Source organism: Pseudonaja textilis, chromosome Z (assembly GCF_049901715.1).
Source record: "Pseudonaja textilis isolate UNSWEBS1 chromosome Z, rPseTex1.2, whole genome shotgun sequence".
NCBI classification, from domain to species: domain Eukaryota; kingdom Metazoa; phylum Chordata; class Lepidosauria; order Squamata; family Elapidae; genus Pseudonaja; species Pseudonaja textilis.
Genome location: NC_142008.1, coordinates 78090154 through 78105585, shown reverse-complemented (window position 1 = coordinate 78105585; position 15432 = coordinate 78090154). Strand labels below are relative to the sequence as shown.

Genomic DNA, 15432 nt, shown 5'->3' with positions numbered 1-15432 from the left:
ATAAGAAAATACAAAATGAAGCATATAGAAAATAATGCAGTGATTAGAATTCAGTTGAATATTTCCAGACTTTTTTCAAGTATGTATGCATATGATTACTTCCAATCCTGCTTTTGTGCTTTTAAAAAGGATAGAGGAAAAATAACAAGAGAGTTAATTTGCAGTGCTCAAATTGTCGTGGTATTTTAATTAACTCTTCATCAGCATATTCCTCCATTTTTTAAATATAAAGGTAGCCCTTGAACTATGAGAGGTCACTTAACAGGTGTTTGAAATCATGACAGATCCCCCCCCCAAAAAAAAACCTTACATATGATCCCGTTTCAAAGTGGCTGCAGCACCCTGAGGTCATTTACCCTTATGACCAACCATAGCGATGCTCCAGCACATTTCTCCCCCATTCTGTCCTTGTGGGACTCTACAGCACATGGCCCTGCTCACCGTTACTCCTTGAAAGCACCCATCATTTAATGCATTTTGACAATTTCTTATGGAAATGGCAGCTGCTGCTCTGATCTGCTGGCCGTCAAGAGCCTGCAAACTACTCCTGCTCTTGCTAGGTTTTGGAGAATCCAGTTGCCTACAGGCAAAGGCAGCAACTTCAGGAGGAGCTTCTCAAAACCTTTCCCTTGCTTTATACTTTCCCTATTGAAGAAATGTACCCAGAAATGTACATTTCTTCAATAAAGAAAACAGGAGACAGACTTGTTAATCTTTCCCCTCACATTAGATGCTGACACTAAATTCTCTTCCTCTGCCTTTCAATATTGATCCCTTTTAAAGACCTCATTTGCTAAATTTACTGCATGCATGGAAAAAGAGTGACAAAATCTGTAACTTGCTTACCTTGACTGTCAGGATGAAGAGTAGAGGAAAGAAAACAAGCAAAGGAAAGGAAATATTTCTGCAGCTTGTTTGCATTAAGGAACAGAGGAAAAAGTTCAGCTCAAAAAATTCAGCCAGCTAGAGCACAACTTATGCAGCAAATGACTAGGGCAGAAGCTGGGTGATTGGAAAACTTTTTGCTGTTTGTCAAACTGCCCTTAGGACCCAATTAGGTTTGGAGATTGGAGACTAGAATTGTTTTTGTTTCAGGGCAGTTTAGATGTAATGTGATTTTGGAGGACATTGCTATTAGTTTGTTGCTTTGTCAGATTACTTTCTGACCACTTTTCAGTTCACTGGTGTCACCCCATCTCATACTTCCTCACAGTGAGACCATCTGTTACCAGGTGATCAAACTAGTACCTTGCCTGGTAAATGATAGATATGGCTGGATTCCAGAAGAAGTTTGAAGTTTTCGACAGAGTGGAGTGACTTAGTTGAGGCCTTAGTTGCTGCCAGGATTTTACAAATGACAGAAGCACTAGCTAGATTGTCCCTTTTGCAGCCTCTTTTTTACATGCAGCCTGGGATGCATCTTGATTCTCCAAGAAGCTCCAAGGAGTTCTGGGAGAATTAAAAAGTAGGAAGAAATGCAAATTTCGGAATGCAGCAGCGGCGGCATTTTTAAGGGCCTCTAGGATGGCACTTGTAACACCACTGTTGCACAAATTGTATGGTTGCCAATTTATGGCAACTATCTTTCTCCAATGGGATTGGTTCACACCACTTGTCCGGTAAGCCTCTCTGTTATGTCCCTGGGACTATCCACAGTCCCCACTCAGGTCCGCTCCAGTTGTGGGGGGCGTTACTGCCTCCCCATTGGCTGACCACCCCAGCAGCCGGCTATATAAGCAGGCTGCGGGGTTCGGTTAGCCGCTGGTTGTTGCGAGCCCGTTCCCGGCTGGGCGAGCTCAATCAGCCCTTTATTGTTATTAATAAAGTATTTGTTGCTTGTAATGCCCTGGCTAAGTCTCTCCTTCCTCCGAACTTAACACTGGCGACGAGGATGGGATTCTTTCCAGAGGCATAACGCAACCGCTGAGTCACTAGCCGCTGATCCCAGCTAGAGAGAGAGCGATCAGCCGGCAACGAAAGCGACGAGTGAAAGTGAAAAACGCTGTAATCGTTTGCTAAGCCTGTAGCGAACGCTGAGCCGCAGCCAGAGAGAAAGCGGTCAGCGAACTAACGAAAGCAAGAGAGACGCCTGCAGCCGCTATGTTAGCCTGCTACAGTAGAAGTGAAGCGCTGCAGCCGCAGCCGCTCATTCTAAAAGGCGGGAAATTCAAACGGCTGTCAGTTGAATTTCCCCGTCTAGTACAGTACGGTGCTGTGAGCTGAAGTCAGGCGCGAAATTCAAAAAACGCTGCCATCGGCCGTTGCAGCCAAACACCAGCAGTCCCAGAGAGAGAAGTGAGAGTTGTAAAAACACCTCTCCAGAGCTGAAGTCACTAGCCTATTGCAGGCACAAAAACCTTTCCTACTGCTACCCAGAGAGATTTTCTCAACAGGTCACCAAACGAGGATTTCATCATGAACTCCCACCCAGCCTTCCCGTCGTTCAAACCGGATGAGGAGAAGTGGGAGTCATATAAGAACCGTTTTAGTCATTATATCGACGCCATTGGGCTGGCTGATGCGGGGAGCACCGGAAGAAATCATTTTTTCTGAGCTACTGCGGGCCATCGTTTTTGACACGGCCACAGCCCTGGTAGCTCCACGTGAGTTAAAAACGTCCCTGGACTGAACTATTAGAAATCCTCACTAACCATTATTCTCCTAGACCCTCACAGATTGCCAGGAGGTTCACCTTCCGCATGAGGAAACAGACTGAAAAAGAGTCTATCAATCAATACATGGCAGCCTTGAGGACTGCAGCACTCCATTGTGGGTTCGGGAACTATCTTGATGACATGCTCCTCGATCAGCTCGTATGCGGGGTCAAGGACCTCCATCTCCAAAGACTTCTGTTGGCCAAGAAGGACCTCAACCTCGCCCAAACCGTCGAGGAAGCCTTGGCATCAGAGTTGGCTACCCAATCAGCCACGGAAATCCAAGGCCCCGTGCACAAACAACCCGCTGCCACCGTCCATTCAGAAGAGGTGGTCAACACAGAGGGTTCCAGCGACCAGGCCGACATCCACCGCCTTGCTCAGACCAGACAACCACAGGTAGGAGCCAGGCAAGAAAGCAGCCATCCGCCTAAACACATCACCCTGTGCCTGTCCTGTGGCGGATCTCATCCAAGGGCCACCTGCAAGTTCAAGGGAGCCACCTGCAACAATTGCCTCAAAAAGGGGCACATAGCCAGAGTCTGCCAGGCTGCTCGCTGTCCCACGCAAGAGGGGCCCTCCTTCTCACGATCGGGTCCACAAAGGCAAGTACTAAACTGTCGCACTCGCCATTTTGCTAAACATACCTGCAATGCCATTAGTAAAATCTCGCTCTCTGTCCTATTAGAAGGTAAACCATGTCGAATGGAGGTTGACACGGGGTCAGCGCTCTCAATTATTTCATGGAACACCCTCAAGAAGCTACAGCCCAAGCTATCCAGAAACCAACTCCAGAAGTGCCAGCTCTCCTTGAGGGACTACCAGGGGAAGGACATTCCGGTACTTGGCAAAGGCAAGTTCCATGTTAATTTAAAGCTTTCAAGGGCTACCTGCCTCTAGTGGTAGTTAGCGGCAACCTCCCCTCTCTACTGGGGCTTGATTGGTTTCCCCATCTCGGCCTAGGGTTAACAGGAATCCATGCTGTCTCCACCTCTGACACCGACTCTTTGTTCGCTGACTACTCAGACGTATTCAGCAATGAGCTGGGATGCTATAACGGCACCCCCATCTCATTCACAGTAGACCCCCAGGCAGTTCCAATTAGACTCAAACCCGCAGAGTTCCATTCGCCATCCGGCCTAAACTGGATGCTGAACTAGACAAGTTATTGAAGCAAGGGGTCATTGAACCAACAGACTTCGCCAAGTGGGAGACGCCCATCGTCACCCCCCCTCAAGAAGGATGGCAGTCTGAGAATTTGCTCGGACTATAAAACCACAATCAACAAATTTTTACAAGTTAGTGCTTACCCAGTCCCTGTAATACAACATCTATTACACACTTTTGAACCCGGCAACATTTTAGCCAAGTTGGACATGTCTCAAGCGTATCAGCAGTTCCTGTTGACAATCAAACAGCTGAACTGCAAACCATCGTCACCCACAGGGTGCCTTCCACTGCAAGCGTCTCCAATTTGGCGTAAGCGTTGCCCGGGCATTTTCCAGTCCCTCATGGAGCGCATACTCCAGGGTCTCCCTGGCGTAGTGCCCTACTTGGACGACATTTTAATCTCGGCCAGGGACAGACCCCAACTTTTCAAGAGAGTTCGAGCAGCGTTAGATAGGTTTAGACAGCATGGGCTCAAATTAAAAGGGAGAAATGTGCCATTGCCACTAGACAGGTAGACTTTCTGGGCTATAAAATTGACGCCTCAGGTATTCACCCCTGGAGTCCAAGGTTAAGGCAATCCATGAAGCACCCACACCTACAACCAAAGCAGAGTTACAAGCCTTCTTGGGGTTATTGAACTTTTACGCATCATTCCTGCCCCATAAAGCTTCAGTAGCTGAGCCTCTCCACAGGCTCTTAGATAAAAACTCTCCTTGGCACTGGGGTCACAAGGAAGACACTGCTTTTCACGCAGTCAAATCAGTACTCACTTCTAACGCAGTACTTATTCAGTTTGACCCCATCTTCCACTAGTGTTGGCAGCTGACGCATCCCCTTTCGGGATTGGAGCTGTTTTAAGCCACAGACTACCAAATGGCTACGAGGCACCAATCGCTTTCTTTTCTAGAACCCTCTCGTCAACAGAGCGAAACTATAGCCAGATAGACAAGGAGGCCTTAGCTGCCGTAGCAGCAGTTAAGAAATTTCATGAATTTCTTTTCGGCCACTCTTTCGAACTAGTCACGGACCATAAGCCTCTCCTGGGTCTCCTGGCCGACAAACAAACCCCACAAGTGCTGTCCCCAAGAATGACAAGGTGGACCCTATTCTTGGCAGCCTATTCGTATAAACTCATACACCGCCCAGGAAAAACCTTAAGCCATGCAGACGCTCTCAGCCGCTGCCCCTGCCTACTCAGCTGAAGATCCGGCCCCAGTCCACGCAATCTTTGAGGTCACCCAGCTCGACCTTCCGGTCACTGCCCTCGACATCGCCACCAAATCCAAAAAGGACAAAACGGTTGCCCAGGTACTGGACTGGGTGAGGAGGGGTGGCGGGCACGAGTATTTCTAGCAATTCACACCCTTTAAAATACACCAACAAGAATTATCCAGTTTGCAGGGCTGTTTGCTGTGGGGCACCAGAGTGGTCATCCCGGCCCAACTGCGCACCCGAGTCTTGGAAGCACTTCACGAGGGCCACCCTGGCATCGTCAGGATGAAGGCGTTGGCACGCAGCTACGTGTGGTGGCCTGGCCTCGGCACGACATCAGCAAATGGGTAAGCTCGTGTCAATCCTGTCAGGAGTCTAGACCATCCCCTCCAATCACCACCCCCACAAAGTGAGGAAAGCGCAACGCACCCTGGTCCAGACTGCACATTGACTTAGCGGGTCCAATTCACGGCAGAATGTTCTTGGTGGTGGTGGACTCATACTCTAAGTGGATTGATGTGGCCCAACTATCCACCACCACCACCACTCAAGCCATCACCAAGGTGTTGACCCGCCTGTTCGTGACCCACGGGCTTCCAGACTCCATAGTTTCGGGCAAAGGCCCCCAGTTTGCCTCAACAGAGTTCAGCCGTTCGCCGCAAACCTGGGCATCCGTCACATCTTCACGGCTCCCTTTCACCCCGCCAGCAACGGGTTGGCGGAGAGAGCCGTTAGAACCACAAAGGAAGCATTGGCCAGATTCGGAAATGAAGACTGGCACCATAGACTATCCCGTTTCTTGCTGGGTCAACACGCAACCCGTGCACAGTCACTAATAAATCCCGGCCGAACTACTGATGGGCAGACGCCTAAGAACCGTGTTAGATAGACTACACCTAATTACTGCCCTGACTCACCCTCGCTTCTTCAGCGGGAGCAGAGGTTTTGTTTTGCAGGAGAACATCTTGCGAGGAACTATGCAGGAGACCCACTGTGGATCCCTGGAGTGGTCATTGCCATCACCGGTCCCAGGTCATACAAAGTCCAGTTAGATGACGGTCGCATATGGAGGAGACACCTGGACCAGCCGTAAGCGCCTAGTCACTACACCCTGCGCAGAACCATGGGCACAACCCAACACACAGGCACCAAGCCAGACCCCTTCAACCGGCCCGGGAGATACTCCACCACCTCCACGTGTATCACTGAGCGAGGAGCCAGACAGAGACCACGCAGAGGGCATGTCACACGAACCAACTTACGAGGACACACCGTTGCCAGTCGACTGTTCTACCCCGTTACCAACGCAGTACGCTGAGCATGCCCGTGTTTCCTCACCAGTTCGACCATCTCTATCGGGCTCTGGACCAGTGGCCAACGCACCCGAGCTCACGGCGCTCAGAGCGCCAGCACAGACCTCCGGCTTATTTGACGATTACTCATGTTCACATCTGGGGGAAGGGGTGTTATGTCCCTGGGACTATCCACAGTCCCCACTCAGGTCCGCTCCAGTTGTGGGGGCGTTACTTCTCCCCATTGGCTGACCACCCCAGCAGCCGGCTATATAAGCAGGCTGCGGGGTTGATTAGCCGCTGGTTGTTGCTTGAGCCCGTTCCCGGCTGGGCGAGCTCAATCAACCCTTTATTATTAATAAAAGTATTTGTTGCTTGTAATGCCCTGGCTAAGTCTCTCCTTCCTCCGAACTTAACACTCTCAGTGCCACTTGATAGTGAGATGGGCAGCATATAAACGTGCATAAATAAATAGATAAATGAATAAATACATTCCATAATGAATTCTCAAAATAATTCTAAAAAAATATTGTTGAAGCAATATCTATGTTAGAACACTATTTTACAGATCTGAAAGTTGCTTCAGTAGAGCTCAGGGACCAGATTCTCGTGGCTATCTTTGTTAGAACTCTAGGCTATACATTCAATATTAGCTATGGGAGAAATGGCATGATCTTTTAATTGCTTATATTCAAGTAAGAATCCTGCAGTGCATATCAAAAGAATAAAAGCCAAAGAACATAAATTAATGAATAGATGAAAATAAAAGAAGCACAATATTGTATTTGTGAAACGTAAGAGGATGGGTGCAATGAATAAATGAGAGTGGCTTGATTTTGTCAAAGTTGTGGAGCCAATTAAATCATGTAGGCATAGCAATGGGTAGTCTTAATTATTAGTGAAAAGTCTAAAATGTTTGTCAGAAAGTATTAATTCATGCAATGTAAACTACTGTTTACAGTTTAACCATTTTAAATGAAAATAGTAATCCATAGGTTGGTGACAAATGCATGTTATATTTCAGTGGATGTGCAACATTTTAAATGAATGCAATATGGAGATAGTTTAGTAGGTGTGAATAAGATGAGAAAGTACCAAAAAATGAATGGACCTCTCAGAGTCCTAAGAATTAATAAAAATAATAATGTGAGTTTCTGCTCAGAAAAAGGTATTTGTTTCAAATATGTAGTGAAAGTTTAAATCAATTTGTGTGCATTAATACCATAGCAATGGATATAAATCTAAAAGTGTAATTGATTGATTTGCTTAAGACTAAAAGAATAAAGAGCAGTTCTGCACAGATTATTTTTGGTGATATCAAGCGGATCTTTGAAAAAGAATGGAGATCTACTTATTGGGGAAAACATATTTTGGCAATAACAAGTGCCATATAATGAGATCCAGCAGCATGAATAGATTGAAAAGCAGACACAAAGAAATTATTTGGGATGAAACTGAAATGAAGGAGAAGAATATTAGTAGAAAGACTATCTTAGAGATTTGTATGGGAATCATATTAATATAGAGAGTTGTCATTTAGTAATCACAATTGGGACCAGCAATGTGGAGATTAAACAAAGCAATTGTTAAGTGAATAGTAATTTTTATGCTTTACCTTACTTTCTAGAGCTGCAAAGGCCATATAAAGGCCAATGTAATATTTCCATTTTTTCTTTTTAGTCAATTTACAGTCATTTCTAAAATTTTGCTTTCACTTTGTCATTATGGGGTACTGAGTATAGATTAATGACAAAAAATGAATTTCAACAACCGTAGAATCAAGCTGCAGCATAACAAAATTGACAAAAGTGAAGGGGGTCTGAATACTTTCTGTTATGTAAAGCATTTTGCTTGTGTGCCTTAATGAAGCCTGGATATATTGAAATCAATAAAACTAGGAGGTTAGCACAGAACATATGCTGTATAGTGTATACCATTTAATGCAAGCCACTCACCTAAGATTTCATAGGAGCAGATATTTCCAAATGTGTTTTCTTCATAAAATTCCAAACACTAAGCAAATCTGCATTTCCAGCAACCTTGGGATGCCTGTTTATTACTGTTCCAGAGCAAGTGCAGAGAACTGATTTTGTGTGCTTCAATGGTTAGCACAAGAAAGACTTCAAGGCAATTAAGTGAGATATAATGGGAATCATGTCTATGATGTTAAATTTCTCAATAGCTGGGTTGTCAGGATTTTATTATAGGTAACAATGTGATGAATGCTCCCATTTTTAAAAAATTGCCTTATTTTCATACTTAAATGTTTGTGCTTGTTGTCTACAATTTGTAAAGAACCCTTCCTAGGAACCTCTGTTTGAATCTTATATATTCAAACTACAGGCCAAGAGTATATAGTTCAAATATCTGCTAAAATATAATTTATAGCATAATCATATGTCAGTAATTGTATATGTATTTTATATGTATAATTTGTTCCTATTAAAAGAATCTTGCCATTTCCGTTCATTTGTCAAACTTCTCTCACATTATGTCTCACAAAGTTTAGTCATTGCTCTCATTTATTTTGGGGGGAATGTAAAAGGGAAGATATCATGAATTAATCATGAATTAAATAACCCTCCCCTCCCCAAATATCTATTATACATACATACTCATTTTTAAAGTGTGTACAGATAAGTCTGTCTTTTTTCTTCATGGCCATCTTATATATAAACTTCCTCAACTATTCAAAACCTACAAGTCCTTATGTTAAAGGGAACTGTTGTAGAGCGATGGTAAGGACGAGGCATGAGACCAGAGCGTACAAGTAACTGGCTTTATTGCAATGAATAAAGGGTTGTCGCGTCTGCTAGCTAACTCGCAGACCAGCGGGCGACAACGGGCTGGCTCTGCTCGACAGCCGGCTTATATAGCCGGCTGTCAAACGGAGCCAACCAATGGGAGCTGCTGGTGCTCCCGCTCAAACAGCGGACCTGGTTGGGAACTCCAACCAGTTCCACAGACATAACAGGAACCACATTCCAAGTGGAATATCTTATGAAAGAAGAAACGTTTGTCTAAGAAACATTTCTTTCAGTTTCACACCAACTGAGAATAGTAGAGAAATTTACTGAACAGTGAGAACAATTAATTAATAGAAAAGACTTCCCTCCAGAAGTTGTGGATGCTCCGGCACTGGGCGTTTTCAAGAAGACATTAGACAACTATTTGTTCAAAATAGTATAGACACTCCTGCTCAAGCAGAGGACTGGACTAAAAGGCCTCCAAGGTCCCTTCCAACATTGTTATCCTATGTTCTATTGTAAATTATAAGAGAGGACAGTGTTGCCACTGCATTACATGGCTTAAGGCTAAGTTTTTATCAAATGCAGAAAAGATCTTCATACATTCCTATGATGAGAATTTGGCTATATATATAGGCATAGATATAATTAAACTAGAATTTATCTATTCTGAGACAACATCCCTCTTCAGAACTCTTTATCTTGGATGAAAACTCATTTTGTTCTTAGATATCCATTTTTTAAAATTTTATATTCTTTATACATATCAATATGTGAATGGTGTGATACCTGGGTATCATACATTTTAATACAAATAAACATAATTATTATTACTTCCAATTATTATATTTCATTTTCATTATTTCATATTGTTTACAAATACCTTATACTTCTGCCCTTCATTTTCTAAACCTCCCTCTTGTTCTTACATACATACACATGTACATACATATCCCCTCTTATTTCTATCTCTATTTTAATTTTCCCCTATCTCATTGTAATATTCAAAGATGTGCCTTCTTAATCATATTTCCCTTATTGATATCTTCCCAACAATTTATATTAAAATTTCACCCTTCTTTCTTCCATTAACCAATGTCTCAATATACGTTTCTAGTACAATCACAATCATTTAAACATTTAAAATACATCTATTCATGTTCTTACCAATCATCCAATCCATGTTTCTACTGTTAATACATATATTTACTGTACATTAATATATATTCTTTCATTATCTAATCACCCATTGTTCAATTTTGTCATTTCACTGCTACTCATATTTTATGCATATTTAATAATACCATCATTCAATCTCTAATTTTCTAATTAGTACTTAATTCTTATTCATAATTCCCATATTTCACTCTTTCATATCTATTTATCATAAGTTTATCCTAATGTCTATCACACTACATACAAAGTAATTATCCAACCTATATATGTCTAATATTAATACCCCTATGCTTATTAAATGTATTCGCGGAAGATCTTTTACCATCTTTTATAATTTTATCCATCGTCTCTTGTTGGCATCAGAATTTTTATAATTATTTTTGACTTGCCGCTCATGCTCTTCTCTTAAATCTTTTACTTCATCTACTTCTAGCTCCATATTCTGATTCTGCAATCTAACTTTTCCTCCCTTCTCTACCCTTTCCCACTGTCTAATTTTAAAGCTATCTGTTCTATCCTGTCTCTTTCTCCCAGATATCTTCCTGTTTCTCCCATTCCCTTTTTAAATCTTTTAGAACATTTCCCTCCTGTTTTAATTCCTTAATCATTATTAATTTTGGTAACTGTTATGTCTTTGGGACTGGTTGGAGTTCCCAACCAGGTCCGCTGTTTGAGCGGGAGCATCAGCGGCTCCCATTGGTTGGCTCCGTTTGACAGTCGGCTATAAAAGCCGGCTGTCGAGCAGAGCCAGCCGTTGTTCACTTGCAGTCTGCCTTGTTAGCTAGCAGACGCGACAACCCTTTATTCCCTGAATAAAGTCTGTTAGTTGTATGCTCTGGTCTAAGCCTCGTCTATTCCTTCGCTCCACAACACTGGCGACGAAGGTGGGATGTGAACGCAGGCTAGCCAGAAGCACTCAAATTCAAAAAAGCTGAAAGTCACGCCAGCGAAGCATCGGAGCTGAACCGCAGCCACTTCACACTGAAAGCTCAAGCTCGTCCGCTGCGAAAGAGCTGAAGTCACGGCGCTGAAAGCTCAGCCGCCCACGCCCCCGAGAGGGCGTGAAATTCAAACCGCTGTCGTTTGAATTAGTTACTCTAGCGAAGTACGGCACTGTAGCCACAGTCGCCAACGCTCCCCAGAGAGCGCGAAATACAAAACTGTTATCACTGAGCTGAAGTCAGTTAAGGCGCTGTTAGCTGCCGCCGAAAACGAGCGCAGAGAGCACAACGCAGGCTGCTCTTGCAAGGGCCAAGTCACGGAGCGAGTCGAGGGCATTGTAGCCACAACCGCCAGCACGCCCGATAGCGAAGCCCCAGGGCCACGACCAACCTGAGAGATAGCCCGGTCTACCGACGACACCGAGGGGCCCAAGATGAACGCCAATCCGGCGTTTCAACCATTCAGACCCAACGAGGAGATGTGGGACTCCTATAAAAACCGCTTTAGCCATTACATCGATGCCATTGGGTTAGCCGACGCTGTGGAGCATAGGAAGAAATCGTACTTCCTTAGCTACTGCGGGGCTGCAGTTTTCGACACTGCCACGGCACTTTTTGCACCACGTGATATCAAGAACGTCCCATGGAGTGAGCTACAAGAAACGCTCTCGAACCACTACTCCCCTAAACCTTCCCAGATCGCAAAGCGCTACGCGTTCAGAATGAGGAAGCAAGCCGAGGGAGAATCCATCAACCAGTACATGGCCGCCCTGAGAACAGCCGCTCTTCAATGCGAATTCAAGAATTACTTAGACGACATGCTTCTCGACCAACTCGTCTGCGGGGTAAGAGATCAGAGGCTCCAACGTCGTCTGCTGGCCAGGAAAGATCTAAATCTTCCCCAAGCGATGGATGAAGCCCTAGCTGCTGAACTATCCATCCAGTCAGCAGCTGAGATTCAGGGCACCACACCAAAGCCTTGTACGTCCACCGTCCACTCAGAGGAGGTAATGAGCGAAGCCGACCCCTCTGAAATTTCAGACATCCACCGCCTCAAGCAACTGAAACAGCCACAGGTAGGAGCGAGGCAGAGAAGCAGCAGTGGCCCACAACAGATCCCTTTGTGTCTAACCTGCGGGGGTTCCCATTCCCGGGCATCTTGCAGGTTTAGAAACGCCAGTTGCCTAAACTGCCACAAGAAAGGTCACCTTGCAAGAGTCTGCCAGGCAGCACGCGCTCCTCCCCAGAAGTTTGCTTCATATCCTAGCCTCCAAAGGCAAGTAGAAGACTGTTACACGTGTTACCACGCCAACCACACTTCCCAAACTCCAAATAAAATTAAACTCTCTCTTTCCCTAGAAGGTAAACCTTGCACCATGGAGGTGGACACCGGCTCAGCGCTCTCAATCATCTCCTGGGATACGCTGAAAAGATTCAACCCAGACTGACCAGGAAGCAGCTGCAAAAGTGCCACCTCACCTGAGAGACTATCAAGGCAAGAACATCCCTGTCCTTGGGAAAGGCAAGTTCCTTGTTAAATTCCAAACCTTCAAAGGCCATTTGCCTTTAGTGGTGGTTCATGGTACCCTCCCTAGTCTTTTGGGGTTAGATTGGTTCCCTCTCTTGGCCTTAGCATAACAGGAATTCATGCTGTCTCAACTTCTGATGTAGACACATTGTTCTCTGACTATTCCGATGTTTTCAGTAGCGAGCTGGGTTGCTACAATGGCACACCCATCTCTTTCTCCGTAGACCCCCAGGCAGTTCCTGTCCGCCTGAAATTCCGTAGAGTGCCTTTCGCTATCCGCCCCAAATTAGACGCGAATTGGACAAACTTCTCAAACAAGGGTAATTGAACCCACAGATTTCGCCAAGTGGGAGACCCCATAGTCACCCCACTCAAAAAGGACGGTAGTTTGAGAATTTGTGCTGATTACAAGACGACCCTTAACCGTTATCTCCAGGTTAGCGCATACCCGTTCCTGTCATCCAGCACCTGTTGCACACTTTCGAACCCGGCACCATTTTTGCCAAGCTAGACATGTCACAGGCATATCAGCAGTTCCTGTCGACAGCCACACAGCAGACTTACAAACCATAGTAACCCATAGAGGGGCATTCAGGTGTAAACGCCTCCAATTCGGCGTTAGCGTAGCCCCAGGAATTTTTCAGTCACTAATGGAGAGAATTCTCCAAGGTCTTCCAGGAGTAGTCCCATACTTTGACGATATTTTGGTCTCAGCTACGGACAGGCCCCAGCTCCTCCAGAGGGTTAGGGCAGTATTGGAGAAGTTTAGACAGCATGGGCTCAAACTCAAACGGGAGAAGTGCACCATCGCCACTAGACAAGTGGACTTTTTAGGATATAGACTAGACGCCTCAGGCATCCACCCGGTGGAGTCAAAAGTAAAAGCCATCCACGAGGCACCCACACCTACCAATAAAATGGAACTACAAGCCTTCCTGGGTTTATTAAATTTCTACGCTTCATTCTTACCACACAAAGCTTCAATCGCTGAACCTTTACACAGGTTATTAGATAAAGACACTCCGTGGCACTGGGGCCCCAAAGAATCCCATGCCTTTAAGGAGATCAAATCTCTGCTCACTTCTGACGCTGTTTTAATTCAGTTCAACCAACGCCTTCCCTTGGTCTTGGCCGCTGACACATCCCCCTTCGGGATAGGAGCTGTCCTAAGTCACAGACTCCCCAATGGCACCAAGGCGCCAATTGCTTTTTTCTCCAGGACCCTTTCCATGACTGAAAGAAACTACAGCCAGATTGATAAAGAGGCTCTGGCTGCAGTAGCAGCAGTCAAAAAATTCCACAAATTCCTTTTTGGCCACCATTTCGAACTCATTACCGATCACAAGCCACTTTGGGGGCTCTTATCAGGGGACAGACAAACTCCACAAGTGCTGTCCCCCAGGATGACTAGATGGACATTGTTCCTGGCGGCCTATTCGTTCAAGCTGGTCTATCGCCCCGGTAAGACTTTAAGCCACGCAGATGCTCTCAGCCGCTGCCCTTTGCCGACCCCGGTTGAGGACCCAGCTCCGGTGCACGCAATTTTCGAAGTCAACGAACTTAAGCTACCTGTGAATGCAGATGACATCGCGGCACACTCCAAGAAAGATAAAATAATCGCCCAGGTTCTGGACTGAGTGGGGAGGGGGTGGCCGGATACAAAGTGTTCAATTGATTTTGTCCCATTTAAAACGCGTCAACAGGAATTATCAAAACTCCAGGGATGCCTGCTGTGGGGTACCAGAGTCGTTATCCCAACCGCCCTTCGCGTACCCATATTGAAGGTGCTGCACGAGGGCCATCTGGGTATCGTGCGAATGAAGGCATTGGCTCGCAGTTACGTATGGTGGCCGGGATGGACGATCAGATCGCAGAGTGGGTAAGCTCTTGTAAACCCTGTCAAGAATCTAGGGCGGCCCCACCAGCAGCCTCACCCACTAAATGGGAAAGCGCCAATGCCCCATGGTCACGGTTACACATCGACCTGGCGGGCCTGTGCATGGCAAAACTTTCTTGGTGGTCGTGGATTCGTACTCTAAATGGATAGACGTTGCTTTGCTTCCACGACCACCACACAGGCAGTTGTTAAAGCCCTGACCCGACTTTTTGTAACTCATGGGCTTCCAGACACGATAGTCTCCGACAACGGGCCGCAGTTCACGTCCTGTGAATTTAGCATGTATGTCACGAATCTGGGCATCAGACACGTCCTCACGGCCCCCTTTCACCCCGCCAGTAATGGGATGGCGGAGAGAGCGGTCAGGTCGGCAAAGGAGGCACTAGCCAGATTCGGTCAGGAAAACTGGCATTCCAAGTTGTCCCGCTTTCTCCTCAGCCAGCATACAACTCCATGCACAAGTACTAACAAATCCCCGGCTGAACTCTTAATGGGGAGACGTTTAAGGACTACTCTTGACAGGCTGCACCCTCATTACTGCCCGGATACCCCCTTGGGGTCGGACAGCCAGGTACGAGACTTTGCCTTGCAGGACCCAGTTTTTGCAAGGAACTATGCAGGGGATCCATTATGGGTGCCAGGACAGATCGTGGCTATCACCGGTCCGAGATCCTACCGGGTCCAATTAGAGGACGGTCGCGTGTGGCGGAGGCACCTGGACCAACTACGCAGGCGGCGGAACGACCTGACCAGAGGTGAGCCGAATCCACCAACCAGCCCTCAAGTCCTCGCCCAGGTTCCAGAAGGGAGTTTCC

At 45.9% G+C, this 15432-nt stretch overlaps 1 protein-coding gene across 1 annotated transcript in view; it reads right to left on the bottom strand.

Moving 5' to 3' along the window:
* The window catches only part of SPMIP7 (sperm microtubule inner protein 7), a 47974-nt gene that overhangs the window by 24117 nt on the left and 8425 nt on the right, over positions 1 to 15432 (bottom strand). The window lies entirely within an intron of this gene.